Here is a 17,718-nt window from a genome sequence, read left to right as displayed (position 1 = left end):
ACCAGTTTTTCAAGAACTATTATGTTTATTTCATTGAGAAACCATGTTTTTGATAATTCTCATAAATTCAAAATGCCGACAGCAACCTCGAGTAGTTTTACAATTTTTTTGGCAAACAGTCAAGACCAGTCGTAGTAATTCTGTCATTCATTTCAGTGCAATTTTTCAGTATACATGTATAAATAACTAATCAAGTTATATAGAAAATTTATTTCCTACCTAATGGTATTGCTGTGAACACACTGTAAATGTATGTTTTCCTTTTCAAAAACAACATTACATGCTACGTGGTAAATCAAATAACAATAATTGAGTTTGTCAATATACAAAGTAAAGTCTATGAGGATTTACCTCAATATTATAGAAACAAAACGTCAGAACAAAAACCATAAAATATCGATTTAAACATTCTGTCTGCAGTAATTAATAGGTTAATTATGCAATATTTCATTGATTAAATCGACCAATTTTTGAAAGTTGTTAATATCTTTAAGCGGAATCTTTGCTATAACCACCACATCCCGGATGTTTAAATAAAATCTTAGGATGTGACTAAAACCACTGATGACGTAGTTCTTCACTATAGACAACATATGTACATTTGCCAGCATTGAACGAGGTGGTATGGATCGTAATCCGCTCGATTTAAATATCGGTCAATTTGAGTGATATATGATACATTTCCTAGAATGTTCAATGAAGACATAAAATTGAGAATGGAGATAGGGAATGTGTCAAAGAGACAACAACTCGACCGTAGAAAAAAACAAAAGCAGGAGGTCACCAACAGGTCTTCAATGTATCGAGAAATTCCCGCACCTGGAGGCGTCCTTCAGCTTGCCCCTAAACAAATATTTACTAGTTCAGTGATAATGAACGCCATACTAATTTCCAAAATGTACACAAGAAACTAATATTAGAATATTACAAGACTAACAAAGTCCTGAGGCTTCTGACTTGGGACAGGCGCAAAAATGCGGCGGGGTTAAACATGTTTGTGAGATCTCAACCCTCCCCCTATACCTCTAGCCAATGTAGAAAAGTAAACGCATAACTGTACATAAAATGTACGTAATCTGAAATGAAAATCTGTTTCCAATATATCACAAGCGTATTTGATGCAGCAACAACATAAAAAAAATTAAGAGCAACATGATCATATTAATTGGCAACAACAAATCTTAACAATATATAAAAAAAATCCATCTATTTAAGTTTGTCTTGAAACAAAATATAATGGCGAAAACACTTTATCAATTACATGCAAAACACAATTAACACAATTCAAAGCACAGTCTATAAAACAACAAAAGAAAGATTTCAATGATGTTTACAATTTTATCCTGACGAGAAACATCAACCAGAATTCTGTTAACACATCTATAAATCGTAAAGTAAATAATAACAAGTAAAATATTTCAATATATATATCACCTATTGTTATGATTGTGTCAAGGTGACCAAAAGGACAAGTATGTTAACAAATGCAGCTTACTGTATTGCTTAGAATAATGTATGGTCGAATCAAATTATAAAATATATATGCAAATTTATCATATAATAAAATATCGAAAACAGAAGGCCTGCTATAACCTTTGTTTGCAGAGGAAATTGATAAACGATCGCAGATCATGCATTTAACAATTAGTGTCGTCTTTAATATAACGAATAGTTCTAATGTAACTACAAATGCACCCTTTAGGCTAAAAGGAAGACTTAGCTGAATTTATTCTATCCTATCACGGAATTTACGACATATATATGTATTCAAAAAAAAGAAAGTATCAGTTTTGATGAAAAGATTGTTAAAGGCTTATATATATATATATCGGTAATACAATTGATGTATTATACAATTAGATCGTTTCCATAACTACTAAGAACATTTTCAAATGTTTATCTGATAATCTTAAGCATTATTAAAATGTTCTAATGGCTTTACTACGATTGCTACTTAAACAAATATAAACAAGTGTAATATCAAAAAGTGATATCACAGAAGTTGTATAGACTTGTAGTGATGGTTTATTGCATGAGAGATGATAACTTACATGTGTTTGGATGCTGGTAGAGTATCATGGTTTGTTGTATAATGTTTGAAGAAACAGAATATTCAAAACATGATGTAATATCGTTCATTGTGATAAAGTCAACGACATTCTAATTTATTTAATGTCATGCTGGATTAAAATAAAACAGAATATTGCGAATACAACATACATAGTAAGCTTAAAGTTTAAGGAAATGAAGCTACCTTTTTTATCATGACTCAAAAAAGCTATTCTAATGTCCTTTTTGTCATATAGGTATTCAACTGTTTCGGTTCCCATACATCATTGGTCTTCAGATATGCCAGTATATCGTTTTTATAATTAAACCCTGCTTTTGTAGCGAACAATACTTTTTAAAAGGTAGATTTGTGGAATACCACCATCTTGGAATTTACAATCGCAGCACAAAATCGGTCTAGCTATTTGCTTTAATCTGCGGCAAATTTGGAGACAGATTTGCAATTTAATGGTTAGACTGTTAATTTATATAAAGAAAAATTGGAGATTCAAATAATTGAAACAAACATCATTATTTGTTGTTTGTAGAATCATTATTTTAGAATGAGCCATTCAAAAGTAAAATTAAAAAAATACTGAACTCAGAGGAGAATCCAATTGGAAAGTCAATAATCATAATCATTTGGCAAAATCAAATGACAAAACACATCAAAACGAAAGGAAAAGAACTGTCAGATTCCTGACTTGGTACAGGCATTGAATATAACTCTTTTAGTCATATACAAATATACAGGACTGATAGTGAAATCTTTAATTTTTTACTTGTATAAAAACACGATTTCGGTGACACCATTTTTTATTTTTATCTTTAAAACATATTATAAAACATATCTTCTCACAATTGTTTTGAAAATTCTATTTCATAGAATTTTTTTATACACGCAAACGTATTTTATTATGATATATCTTATCAAATTAAGGCAATTTTTAACGACTCAAAGCTTCGAAAAAAAGCACAGTGACCTGTGACCTATACTTTTTTTATATTTTAAAAAAAAAAAAATAGTAATAACTTCAGTTTTGCAAAGTATACGCATATCCTATCAAAGAATATATACTTATGATCTACCATGAAAGAAGAGATATATAGTTAAACAAACTTGAAAGTTAATCTCCAGACCGGTTCATAAATCATAAAAAAAACCGACAATATATGAAACGAATAAATAAATGTCCTTTGCGATTTAAACAACAAGTAGCTATTTCTGTGCTAAAGACTATATTCTAATCTGCTAGTTGGGAAGACAATGAAATCGCAATACAATATATAAGAGAACACTATATAAGTAACATAAAGAGGTTGTTCAACTATCTGTGCATGTTCTGTGAACAGGTATTATAAAAATTAATTTCGAATAAGGAACTATCTGGAAATACAATATCTGCCGTGTAAAACCTGTCTTATAAGAGTATAACTTTTTGTACCAAGTTTGAATATGACAGTTGTTATCCATTCGTTTTATGTGTTTTTTTTTTTTTTTTTTGATTTTGCGAACTAAAAACTAAAAACTTCTAATGCATGACATCTATGAACACTTATTTTCATTTTTTTATTTCGCCTAAAATTGTCAAATAATGCAGCTGTCCCAAAAGTAGAGAACAGAAATGTGTTTCTTTTGTAGGCTTTTTGTTTTTGTTTTTTATTTAGTAGAATAACATTCAATTAATAAAAGACGGCAAGATAGCAAAATATTTGGCATGAATAGAAAACATATAACAGCATAGAATAAAATAAATATGCATATCAATAGATATTAAGTGTAATGAAGGATGGTGTATTATACAGTTTCATATTCACTCGTCAATGAAACTTAACCGTCCTGCTGTTACTGGTGTTTTTCGTGGTGATGTCGTGATTACAGAATCTTATCTTATGTCTGTACCCCTGAAATGGTAAAATAAAAATAAGGAAGAGCTAATCAGATACACTAACAAATGATATTGAGAGAAAATTTTTGTTTAATTAGCATCTACACAATGTACTTATTTCGCCATGCATCTATACTTTCGAGGCATCTTATAAAGTTTTTTGAACATTGGAACAGGGATGATAGAGAAATCATGCTATAATAGACATATCATTACATTTTTGTTAATTTCAAACAAACACCAAATAGATTTTTATACTGATATTAACCGATTTGAAAAATGGTCCAACAAAAGTTACATCCAAATACATAAAAAGATGCAGCTAATAAAAATAAATGTAAGTATAATTTTGCACTCTTACTTGTACTCACTTGAAAACAAAATAAAACATTTAAAACACTGTAAGCTTTATCAAATTAGATTCCACAAATATTTAAAGATGAGTTAAAAAAACGTTTGAAATTAGTCAGAAACAAGCAATGCAAATTACATTTTGAAATAATGTTTACCCTATTAGTCCCTAATCAGACATTGCCATAAAAAGGGACAAAATATATTTAAGGGACAGTCAAACACGTAAATCGAAAATAAACTGGCAACGCCATGGCTAAAAATGAAAAAGAAAAACAATAGTACACATGACACAACATAGAAAAACAAAGAATAAACAACCTTCAATCTCCATTGTGTGGTATTTAGTATGGTGTTACAATATCATACACAATTATACATTGATTTTTAAGTTATTGTCTGGATACCAAATATCTTCAAACAAGCCCCACTTAACCATGTTATTGTTACATCTTCTGACATCGGACTCGGACTTCTGTTGAACTGAATTTTAATTTGCGTATTGTTAGGTTTTTGTTTTTCTGCATTGGCTAAATGTATAATGTGAGGGTTGAGATCCCTTAAACATGCTAATCCCTGCTGCAATTTTGCGCCGGTCCCAAGTCAGGAGCCTCTGGCTTTTGTTAGTCCTGTACGATTTTTTATTTAAGTTTCTTGTGTATAATTCGGGGTTTAGTATGACGTCCACTATCACTGTACTAGTATAATACTTTTTAAGGGGCCAGCTGAAGGACGCCTCCGGGTGCTGCAGTTTCTCGCTACATTGAAGACTTATTGGTGGCGGCCTCCGGCTGTTGTCTATTCTATGGTCGTGTTGTTGTCGCTTTGACACATTTCCTATTCCCTTTTTCAATTTTATTTTTCGGAAACCAAAGAAATGATTGCATTTTTTGGCCTTCCAAAATTAATCACGGTTTCACCATCATAAATAAGTCCAAAACTATCTTTTATTATATATATCCTTGTGATAAAATCTCATAGAAATCAATACATTCATAAATTTTTATCTGGAAACAAATCATATTCGAAAGAACCCAGCCAACAACTTGCGGTGATGCAAGGTGCTCCAGAGAAGTAAACTGATCTTGCTCCACATGTTCCACCCGTCATGTGACTCATATAAGTACGAAAACTAAATATCTTCAAACGAGCCCCACCAAACCAAGTTTCTTGCATTCCCGGTCAGTGCAGATATTTTGGAATTGCGAGACGCTGAGTTCGACGCTTTCAAACCATCGGATTACATTTAATAACTTATGTTTGCTTACTTATAAAACGCTCATGCATTACTTAGGGGACGACCCTAGACGTATTTACATGTGTATGCAGATTGGTCAGCCATTTCCTTTTGAAGTCAAACACGATTTCGTAAACTTTTTCGTCATACGTTTAAAAATGGATATGTAAGAATTCCCGGAATGGCACCGTTAGTAATAAAGACTGAATATGAAAAAGAAGATGATGCATGATTGACAATGAAACACATCTTTACAAGAGACTAAATGACACAGACATTCACAATTATAGATCATCACAAGGTTCCTAACATTGCGCAAAGCCCATACCGCATAGTCAGCTATAAAAGGCCGCCTTATTTATGTACAACAATGAACGAAAGCCAAATAAGTAACACGTCAAGAAAATAAAGCCATTTTTATAAGTTGAAATTTTCATAGTCAAAGCTTGTTATGTTGACTTAATTCAGCATAACGGAGCCAAATCAAAACTAGATCGTTACATACTTAAGATAAGTTGAATTGAAATAAAAAGGTTAAAACATAATTTCGACATAAATCAGCGAAATGGTACCAATCGTAAATTCAAACTGTTGTTTGCGAATAAAGAAATGACGGAATGGAAAATGACGGACTGACCCTGAAGGATAGTTCATTATGACCTAAAATGTAAATTGGAAGGACAGACAATAACCTGATTTTGGTTTCATATTAAAAGTTCGAAAACAGATCTTTAGCAAAATATTATTTAGTGTAGAAACGTCTTTTAGATATTCAGTGTCTAAGGGGGAGATATAGAGTAATGTTCTTACCTATTTTTGAAACTTTGTGGTGTGTATATACATGTCGAATTATGATGGCCACTATTATTGATAATACTACGACCGCTACAACTATCAATAAAATTTCCCACCAATCCACTGAAATAAGACAACTTTTACAGTACAAAAGTTTAACATATATTGAGTAAGATATTAATGTAAAAGTAGATGTTTTGATTTTTTTGTTTGACTGTTTTATAAAGTTATCTTTTTTTTTTAGTTTACTTGAGCTTCTTTTCACAAATATGTATTAATATATGTAATGTTCTCTCTTTAATCTTGAAATAGTATATAAAGAACAAATGGTAGATACACCTTATATTGTAGTGATATTAAACAATTCAAGTGTATTGAAAATTTGTTCATCGTTGAACATTTAAATTCGTGGTTCAACTGTACCGACGAAATCCACTAAAAATTGGTTTCCAACAAAAATAATGAATCCACAGTAGGTAATATGGCTTATTACAACAGAGACTGCAACTATATGCTTAGAAAAATAGCAATGTGCGATATGAACTTGCACAATTTTAACGGTGACGACGATTGTGATGTTATATGATTTTACAAGAACGATTGCCTCAATAACAAAACAGAGGCTGCGTATTTAAACATCGCAAACATAATAATATATGTATGTATGTATGTGTGTGTATAAAATAAAGGCAACAGTAGTATACCGCTGTTTCATATTAGACAAAAATAAATATGGGTTACAAACTAAAACCGAGGGTAACACATCAACGAAAAGACACAGATCGACGTCTTGCCTATAATTGAAGTCCGTTTCTGAAATCGACGTCCAAATCTGACAGCATAATAACACATGCATAACATTCAGCATTGACGGCTTATTTTATGTTCCTCTAATCGGCGTCTTTTTGTTGCCTTCAAATCAACGTTTTTGTGATTCATAACGTCACATTGGACGTTGGTTGCTTAGAGGGTTAACATAAAATGCAGTAATTTGAAAACGTGACGTCAGATTCGGACGTTTCTTTTTTAGGGACGGACGTTGATAAGAGACTAGACGTTAATTTATCTGAGTTTAAATAATATAGAAAACATAAGATTTGAACTTGCAAGATGCTGGACAGTAAATCGGTATTTGGGCCTCGCTAAATAAAATTTGCATTTACTTTACGAAATAGGAATCGTGCATTCCAATATCGGCAATATAACAAAGTATTTACAATAGTTTAGGATTTTACATTTATATAAAAAAAAATATGTTTATTTTTATATCATACAAAAAATAAATGAACATCATATAAAGTTAGGTGTACATCATATAATTACAAGTGCACATCATATAAAGGTATGTGTACATCATTTAACTACAAGTGCACATCATATAAAACAAAATGCATACCATATAATGAATATGAGCATAATAAGACAGCTATGGCGTTCCATACATAAACGTTTATAAAGAGATAATTGTATTGGCGAGTTAAAATTATTATTGAAGATCAGTCTATGAGGTAATCATAATTTATAGTGCATGATAGTACGGATACATTTCAAGACAACCATATTGAGTTTAAGCGTGTCCTACATAAAACGTAGATTTTACTGTCGCAAATTTAGTTTACCTAGAGATGCGTAACACAGTAGGTAAACGGATATTTGCGACAGGAAAATCAAGTTTTACGAGGCGAACTTTAAAATACAATACAGATATATCCTTTCTTATTAAACATAACAAAATAAATAATAAGTGTGACAATGTAACGTCATATGAGATATTTATAATTTTCCTACCCTTCTGCGTGGTTTCAAATAAAGACAACAGTAGTATACTACTTTGTAAAAGTCATAAACGGTTGAGAGTAAACAACGCGGGTTACAAAAACCGATTGAAACCCATCCACTATAAGAGGGAAACAGAGAAACACAGAAAAAGTGCAACGAAAAACAAGCGAAAATGCAACATATATAAATGAACTATAAGATAACTGCCATATTCCTGACTTGGTTCAAGATATCTAAAACAAATGGTTGGTTGAACCTGGTTTTATGGCTAGCCAAACCTAGCGCTTTATAAAAATGTCTTAAAAATTAAAAAAAATAGTACTCAGAGAAATAAATAAACGAGTAATATGATACTACATTTCGAAGTGTTAAACAGAATAACAACAATACCTTACACTAATATAGGACTGTACCCCAAAACAACATAATATAGATATCAACTGTGTGTCAAACAAATATATCAACGCCACAAAAGTGAAGAGGTAGATTTCTAAGAATTAAATAAAACTCGACATAAGGTTTGTAATTATGTTATTTGATGTATTTTATAACAATTACAAGCATATTACTTTAGAATTGTGTCAATATGGACAAAATTAATATTTTGCTGCTTAGAATGCGACCATCTTGTTTTCTTTTTGAGAAAATACAAACCAATAAAAAAATCAAAATTCATGACTTTTGTAGTTTGTGTAACAAAGAATCCTACCCTTCAAAATATTTGTTAACGTCCAATGAAAATTTCCCTTACAAAATTATTGCATCATAATGAGATATCTGAGTCTTTGAAGTTGGCATCTGGCCCAGTGACAATATATATTAAGGCATGGGGTTTTCAATGAAGAAAAAAAGTAAAACAATCGTGTGTTTTTGTCTTACTTGGTAAATTTGAAGATGTTCCCATACTGGTCTCTGCAATTATAAAAAAAATAGTATGGCTATCATTTGCAATATCAATACATTTTTAATATTAAAGTTGTACTTGCCTTTGATTTTTATGTTTCTTGTCATATTCGTCATGTATTTCGGTACTGACGAATCCTTAGCTTTCAAATGTGTTGGGTTAGGCGTTCATAATTAATGATACTCAGAATGAATTAGTTCTTTGTTAGAGCTAAATCTTAATGTACTAAACTTAAACACATTTGTATTACTTCGATAAAAAACGATGCAATGAGGACTAAAGTGTTTTTAGAGATTCCTTATAAAATGACATTTTCCAACCTATCTGAAATATTCTCCATCTACTGAATTGAAGCATGACGGGAGGGATCATAAATATACTTTATGCTTGTTTGGCTTGTGAAATACATATGCTTTGTTGTAAAGATGATTGTTTTGAAAGTAAGGGCATTTTTAAGAGGAATCCTCAAATTCATCTCAGATTAAGTTTGCCTATAATGTAAAAGGGCTTAAGTGCAACGTGTTAATTGAAATGTGAATAAGCTAATACAATTAAACAGAGATTTCTAAAGAGACAAATGTATGTAAGTCCAATATAGATCTTATAACATGTCACTGAATCGCTTTAAGCAATGTGATAGTAATAAGTTAGCTATGGCAGACCAATGAATTATCAAATGTGAACGAATTGAAATGAGAAAAACATACTATGCTATTACAAGAAATAGATGTTTTTGTAAAATTCAGTACAGTAATTACTTACATATTTTTTTGTGACAAAACCATCATACTATTTGGCCTTTTTAACTTTTTTTTATTTGAGCGTAACTATGAAAAGTCTTTTGTAGACGAACGGTCTACTGGCAAAAATGCAACTTTTCAATCTGGTATGTATGATGAATTTATATGCCTTTTAGGGTACATCAAATGGTATATTGTTCAGGTGGTAGGTGAATTACCTGTGTGATCACACTCTGCCTGTGTCTTTGTGCACGGTAAACATACTGCATCTGCTGTTATTGGTGTCCCAGAGCTATTTACTGTATTTCAATAAAAGAAAACAAAACACAATGCACACAATGCACATATAAGATTCACTAGAAAGGTCAAACTAAATATGAAATAAACGATTATTTAAAAAAGAAATCAGAAATCGAAAACAATTATTTTTTACATTTTAAACTGTTAATTAAGCAGAAAACGTTATAAGATCAAATTTTAATACAATTGTATTAATATTTTAAATGCAGTACCGTATTATTGGAACATAGTTTCATATTAATATTGAATATAAATATATAAAATACCATCCAATCTCTGAAGAAAAGATGCATCCGAAGTTATATCTTCACAGAAATTACAAGTTGGAAGGGCGCTGGCCTCAGAATGCGTTGAGGTTGACGAGATAGCTCTTACATTCGGATTGGTACCACTGTGTGTACCTGGAAACAAACATTGATCATAAAAGGTATACAGGAATTGTATAGAGACATCATCTGATTACTAGAATCCTCAATAATTATATTGTTTATATAACACGGCCATTTTGTTTTACATATCGTGTTATATATCAGACAATTAAGAGATAAATGCATTTTTTTTCTCGATATTCAGTTATATTTCAGCAATCCAAAGTTTTATGTAAAATTATATCAGAATCTGTGACACATCCCATGACTTTTCCTTAAGTCTTCTTTTTTTGTGTTATTCGTTTTTGTACTTCCAGTCGAAATGATGAATGAACCGATTTACATTTTTGTTTTAATTGTGTAATGATGTCACTATTGCTCGAGGTTAGAAAGGAAAATCAACTCGAGCTTTCCCTTTGAATTTGGTAAGCCTTGATACCTAAATGTATGCTTATTTAAATGAATGGCTTGCTTTAAATTTTAACATGTATAATTCCGATAGTATTGGTCATTTAGTTGTTGGGGGAGGGAGATCATGTACTTGAAAATATGAAAAATCTATATTAGTAAATGTTTTTCTTAAGGGTACTATATTTTCAATTCGGTTATCATTTTGAATTAATTAGTTTTGTGATTGGGACATAGGTTTTTAAATCGTATATAATACCCAACTTATCGATATCCCTTGGAGGATTTCGATCGTTATACTTATACTCATCAGAAATTGGCTTTCAGACCTGCTTTGCCGTCAAAAGTAAATGAACTTGATACCGTGTTTCTCTTGTTTCGCCGAAAAAAAAGCTTGAAGTTTTTACTGGATGTATGAACCATTACTTTTTGTTTACCACTATCTAAGCTGGTAAGGGGGGTATATAAAAAAGAAGATGTGGTATGATTGCCAATGAGACAACTATTCACAAAAGACACGAAATGACACAACCGTTACCAATTATAGGTCACCATACGTCCTTCAACAATGAGCAAAGCCCATACCGCATATAGTCAGCTATAACAGGCCCCGATAAGACAATGTAAAACAATTCAAGGGTGTTGGTATTTCGGTCACATGTTTGACATCCGCCACATTCTGTGTGTATGTGCCTGTCCAATGACCGGTATCTGTAATTTAGGGGTTGCCGTTGATTGCTGTGTTACATAATTGTTTTCGTTCATATTTTTGTACATAAGTTGAGCCGTTAGTTTTCGCGTTTTACATTTCTGATTTCAGGGTCTTTTATATCTGACTATATGGCTTTGCTAATTTTTGAATGCCATATGCTGACATATAGCTTTTAATTTGTGGGTCATTCGGTCTCTTATGGATAGTTGTCTCATTGGCAATCATACCACATCGTCTTTTTTTTTTTTTATATATGTTCATATTAACAATTGTTTTTCTGATCCGTCGACTTGTCATTACATTAATCTTTACATTAATCATTAACATCGTTAATCTTGAAGTTATATATTCGCATTTTGTTTAACGTATCTTTTTCGATATTCATCGAGGTGTACTTGACTTCAATATTAATTGACTAGGATTGTCAGTTTTCCTATCAAAGGTTGGTGGTTTTCTCCGGGCACTCTGGCTTCCTCCACCAAAAAGAACTGGCCGCCACGAAATAGCCTAAATGTTGTGCACAAAAGTGGCGTTAAAACACCAAAAATTAAACAATCAATCTATATTCATCTTGTTGCGTATACATGCATTTATGTTAATAGTTTTATGAATTATAGTTCATTTAAGATTTCACCATACCTGCTAATAAGTAATAATAGAAAAAATCGTCAGTAACTTTGATAATCCTCATACACAGATAAAAGTACAGAGATGAGCCGGTTGGTGAGGAATGGCTGTTATCACTTCTAAAGAAGAAAACAACTCGGAACAATTTTATGGAAGCGTATAATAATAGCGCCAGACAATTTTTTTTAATATTTCTTCCTATGTTTCTGTTATAACGCAAACATTTGCGAAATAACTTAAACCTTCAATTAATTAATGACATTATAGACATTGAGTTTGCTTTTTAAATGGAAAATTACAAGTACAGCCGTCTTGCATTAGGTATTGACATTTCACTTGGAACATCAATGTATACCCTTACGACACTTCAAAATAGGAAATCCTGGATAATCATAGGTATTTTCTAGGTCCCTCTTGAAATTTCCATCAAAGATGAATTAATTGATCTGCAATGACTGTATTGGATACTTAAACTATATAGGTGTATTTGCAAACAACGATATAGTACTAGGTCTTCCAAGTGCTCCACGAAAACTCATTCGCAATTATTAACATCTGTTTTATCAGTAATCATAGTTTCAACGTTTTTCTAAAACTACATATTCTAGAGGTGGCATAAATTAGAGGTGGAGAGTTAACAATTCTAAAGATCTAAGGAGAACACGCAATCTAAGACTCTTTCATCCTCCAATTTATAGACTTACCTGAAAGATTTGTAATTGGTTTGTTTCATAAAATAAATTACCAATGTCGATACAAGTATCTTGCCTTAGGAATGGATAAATCCTACTTTGTAAAGAATCACTCTGATTCAAACAAAAAGTTCTCTGTAACTGATATTGTCAAGATGATTGATTTCTTGATTGACAACATATTTATAACGTTTTTGGGACGTGTTTTCAACAAAACTTCGGCATTCCGATTGAAACCAATTTTGTCTCACTTCTTGTCCGACTTGTTCCATTTGTTTTTTTTTAGGGTGCTTTATTCAGGAACTTGATAGGAAGCTAATGATGAAAAGTTAGCAATATCATCAAAAGTTACTTTCCGCTATATATATATGATGATCTCAGTCAATATGCCTCACATCTTGACTTACATCTAGGAAATGACACCGAGGTTCAGTTACATACCAAACATCACGAATAAAGATTTCAGCTTCTCAATTGTAGGCTTTGTATTTCCCATAACAAGTCATTGATAGCAGGTTGCAAATAGTGAAGTTGAATCATCCTTTTGTAAATTTTATGGACGCTATCATGAGTTGGTTAACATTTATTGAATATCCGTTTCACAGATGATTTTGAATATGTTCCTCACTACTATCCTGATCCCTTTTCACGAATCAGACTATTTACCGGGTTTGTAATAACATAAGCGCAACCTTCCAGAGCATCTGAGACCTCCCCGCCAGATGGTGGGGTTCGTGTTGCCTAGTCCTTCTAGTTTTCTATATTGTGTCTTGTGAACTATCATTTGTCTGTTTGTCTTTTTTCTGGCAATGGCGTTATCAGTTTATTTTCAAATTTGGAGTTTGACTGTCCCTCAGTGTGTATGTGGAGTTTTATTGTTGACACGGGTTTGTTGGAGGATCTTATGCCAAGATGAACTCCAAATGCACTCTTCGATAAATCTATATATAGAACTCTTCAACCCAAAACAACGTTAGTCTCAAAAAGATTGATGAAAGTGCTAAACTATACAGCAAACTTAAAACGTACGTGAGACTTGTAGTTCAGTTTTATAACTCAGTGCTGTCACATAGTTTGTTTTGGTTCTAATATATCCTTGGTATTTAGATATAAGTCTTATGACTGTAACATGTAATGGTATAAGAAGAAAATCTGTGTGGAAGCACAACATTTATAAACGTTTTTGTTTATTAAACAGAATAAATTGCAGCATTATTCTGAAGATTTGTAATTAAAAAACTTAGATGTTCAACGTACAAAAATACAGATATCAACTTACATGAAAACACTAAGGAATACAAAAAACACCTATTCTGCATACAATATAAAAGTATTATAGAGGTAAAGTCAGGTGTTATCTAATGTTATAAGACTGGATAACTTACAAGATTTTTAAAGTGGTTCGGATTTCAAATGAGTTAGTGAGTCCGTCTGATGAGAGTCTCAATAAAACAAACAATACATTACCCGAAGACATATACATTATCGGTGTTACCAGTACAGGTGAAATCTTCAAAGGATGTCCCAGTGTATGTGAACGGAAATACTTTTAATGTTGTGGTTCCAAAGGTTAATGTTTTCTTGGTGACAGAATCTTCCCATGTGCTGCTTTGTAATTCCACTGGTACACCTGTACATACAGCATCTGTAATTGAAATTAATTGCAGGAGATCACACACTCAGTTATTCTTTTCTTGAAATATTTGTTACATGACCCGTCAAAATGGATAAACAAGATGATTTTTTTACACTACGATCATAGTATGTATTTAGACGTGCAATACATTTGATGACTAGTTTATCACCGGCATTGTATAAGACCGTTTGAGGCTGCGTTCTTACACGTTATATTCCCATATTTCAAAAAGACTGAATCTGCATTGACTGTTTTCACTGCATTTTAAAAAAATACTATAATAGTATTTCAAAGGGAGGATAATCACACCAAAGGGACATTAAAACTCATCAGTCAAAAGTAATTTGACAATGCCTTTCCTAAAACAAACAAACAAACAAACAACACGTCGAATTTGGAGCCGGCACATCTTATTTTTTATGTTTCGAGAGAGAAGCAATAAATACCAAATTGAATAATCCAACAGGTAGCCGTGGATTTCCACAATGAACACAACAAAACTACAAAATGTATGTATGTCTGATATTATATTATGTATATTGTATATTTTCATCTCTTACATCAAATTAAAATTATCAATGGTTATGGCAAGTCTGCCTTCATTGTCTGAAGTTTGATTGTACATTATCCAGTTAACGTTCATTTCCCTTTTCCTAATATAACAGGAACGGAAATGGCTGGTCGAGCGATTTATAAATGAAATTGTATTCACGTAGACCTTTTAATGAAAAAAAATAAAGTACATAGAAATACTGTTAAACTTAAACCATAAATGAAAACAATCAAGATTAATTCATTTTGCAGTTAAAACCAATTCTACGCAAATTCAAGTCTCCAGTAACGTTGATCATATTTAGTTAAGCGTTTGTCATCGCAATTGATTGAATTAATACGGAGGTTGAAAGTAAGAACCCCGCTCGTGCGGGTGCACTTGGCTCCAATCTTAACTGACTTGGATTGTCAGTTTTCCTATCGGAGGCAGGTGGTTTTCTCCGGGCACTCCGTCTCCCTCCACCAGTAAAAATTGGCCACCACGAAATAGCCTAAATGTGGTGCTCAAAAGTGACGTTAAAACACCAAAAATAAAAAATCAATCGAAATGGATTGTGTTTTTACCTTCATGATTTATTGTGTTTTCATTTGTGATTGATTCTTTTGTATTTGTCTTTGTTTGATGATGTTAGATTTTATTGTTGTTGATTTAGTTGGTATTGATGAAATATTTGTGTTGGTCTTTTTGATTTTTTTCGTGTTGGATGTTTTGATTGAACGTGTTGGTATTTAAGATTATACATGTCGTTGTAAATGGTTGTGATGTATCTTTGTGCTAACTTGTATTTGCTGTCTGTGTGATTGGTTGTGTGTTAGCGTTTGTCATTGGTTTTGATTTGTCGTTGTGATTCATTGTGTAATTGTTTTTGTGGTTGGTTGTGTTTGAACTTGTGATTGGTTGTGGGTTTGTATTTTTGATTGGTTTTGTGTTTGTGTTTGATATTGGTTGTATGGTTGATTTTTTGATTGATTTATTTATTTTGTGTTTGGTTTTGCGTTTCTATTTTTGATTGATTAGAGGTTTGACGATGTGATTGTATGTGTATGTATCTTCGTGCTTAGTTGTGTGTTTCGTCTTTGTAATTGGTTGTGTGTTTGTCTTTGTACTTGAATGTATGTGTTGTATTTGTTATTGGTTGTGTGTTTGTCTTTGTAATTGGTACGGAGTTTGTCCATTTTATTGATTGGGTGTTTGCCTAGTTGATTGTTTGTATTTTTTTTCTTTTTGATTGGTTGGGTGTTGATATATTTGAATGGTTGGGTATGTGTCTATTTGGTAGGATGGGTGTTTGTCTATTTGATTGTTTGTGTGTTTGTCTTTTTGATTAGTTGGATGTTTGTCTATTCGATTGGTTGGGTGTTTGTTTTTGTGTTTGGTTGGGTGTTTGTATTTGTGATTGGTTGGGTGTTTGTATTTGTGATTGGTTGGGTGTTTGTTGTTGTGATTTAGTGTTCGTCTATGTAATTTGTTTATTGTCTTTGAAAATAAACTCATCATAGATACCAGGACTAAATTTAGTATATACGCCAGACGTGCGTTTCGTCTATAAAAGACTCATCAGTGACGCTCGAATCCAAAAAAGTTTAAAAGGCCAAATAAAGTACGAAGTTGAAAAGCATTGAGTACCAAAATTCCTAAAAGTTTTGCCAAATACAGCTAAGTTAATCTATGCCTGAGGTAGAAAAGCCTTAGTTTTCAAATAAATCTAAATTTAGTAAACAGTAAATTTATAAATATAACCATATCAATGACAATTCATGTCAGCACAAAAAGTGCTGACTACAGGGCTTGTGAAACCCTCGAGTTAGTGTTTATATTTATATCATTTGTTGTGTTTGTCTTTGTGATATATTGTGTTTGGTCTTAGTTTACTTTCAATTTGTTTTAGTCTTTCTAGTTGTGTCTATACATTCGTGTTGATATATTTCGACTTTATTATTAATTGGTATTGGTCATTTGAGTTATGTGCGTTTTGGAAAGATAGATTGTGTGCTTGCCTTTTTGTTTGATATTATGTTAACCTTTGTGCTTGACCGATTTGTATGATTCCTTTTTATCAGACATTAATATTGTGTGTATGTTTTGTGATCGATTGTTTGTTGCTCTTATAAAAAGAAGATGTGGTATGATTGCCAATGAGACAACTGTCCAAAATAGACCAAAATGACACAGACATTAACATCTATAGGTCACCGTACGACCATCAACAATGCGCACAGCCCATACTTCATAGTCAGCTATAAAAGAATCCGATAAGACAATGTAAAACAATTCAAACGGGAAAACTGACGGCCTTATTTATTTTTACAAAAATGGACGAAAAACAAACGACAACCACTGAATTACAGGCTCCTGACTTGGGACAGGCACATACTTAAAAAATGTGGCGGAGTTAAACATGTTAGCGTGATCCCAACCCCTATAGACATTGGTATAACAGTACAACATAAGAACGAAGTATAAAAATCAGTTGAAAAAGGCTAAACTCATCAGATGGACAAAAATACAAGTGGACGTGGCCGGGTACTTGTTCATCCCGACAAAAAATGACAATGGGAACAGATCAGAGAGTACTCGCAGTTATCTGACTGCTGGTTCAAAGCCAATAACAACTTATAAAAAAAATCATTCATCTAAGACTGTATTTGATACAACTTTTTGGAATTTTGGATCTTCAA

General features: G+C 32.1%; 1 long non-coding RNA gene across 1 annotated transcript; it reads right to left on the bottom strand.

Annotated features, from left to right (window-relative positions):
- Window positions 1–3,622: 3,622 nt before the first annotated feature.
- LOC134688462 (uncharacterized) lies at window positions 3,623–10,085 on the bottom strand. The gene is made up of 4 exons (XR_010101818.1): window positions 9,963–10,085; window positions 8,980–9,012; window positions 6,337–6,444; window positions 3,623–3,954 (listed from the first exon to the last, which is right to left on the bottom strand). It is a non-coding gene; the product is annotated as an uncharacterized LOC134688462 (long non-coding RNA).
- Between the last annotated feature and the right edge of the window lie 7,633 nt (window positions 10,086–17,718).

This window comes from Mytilus trossulus, chromosome 10 (genome assembly GCF_036588685.1).
Source record: "Mytilus trossulus isolate FHL-02 chromosome 10, PNRI_Mtr1.1.1.hap1, whole genome shotgun sequence".
Taxonomy (NCBI): domain Eukaryota; kingdom Metazoa; phylum Mollusca; class Bivalvia; order Mytilida; family Mytilidae; genus Mytilus; species Mytilus trossulus.
Note: the sequence above shows the minus strand (reverse complement) of the source record. Positions and strands in the feature narration are given on the sequence as shown.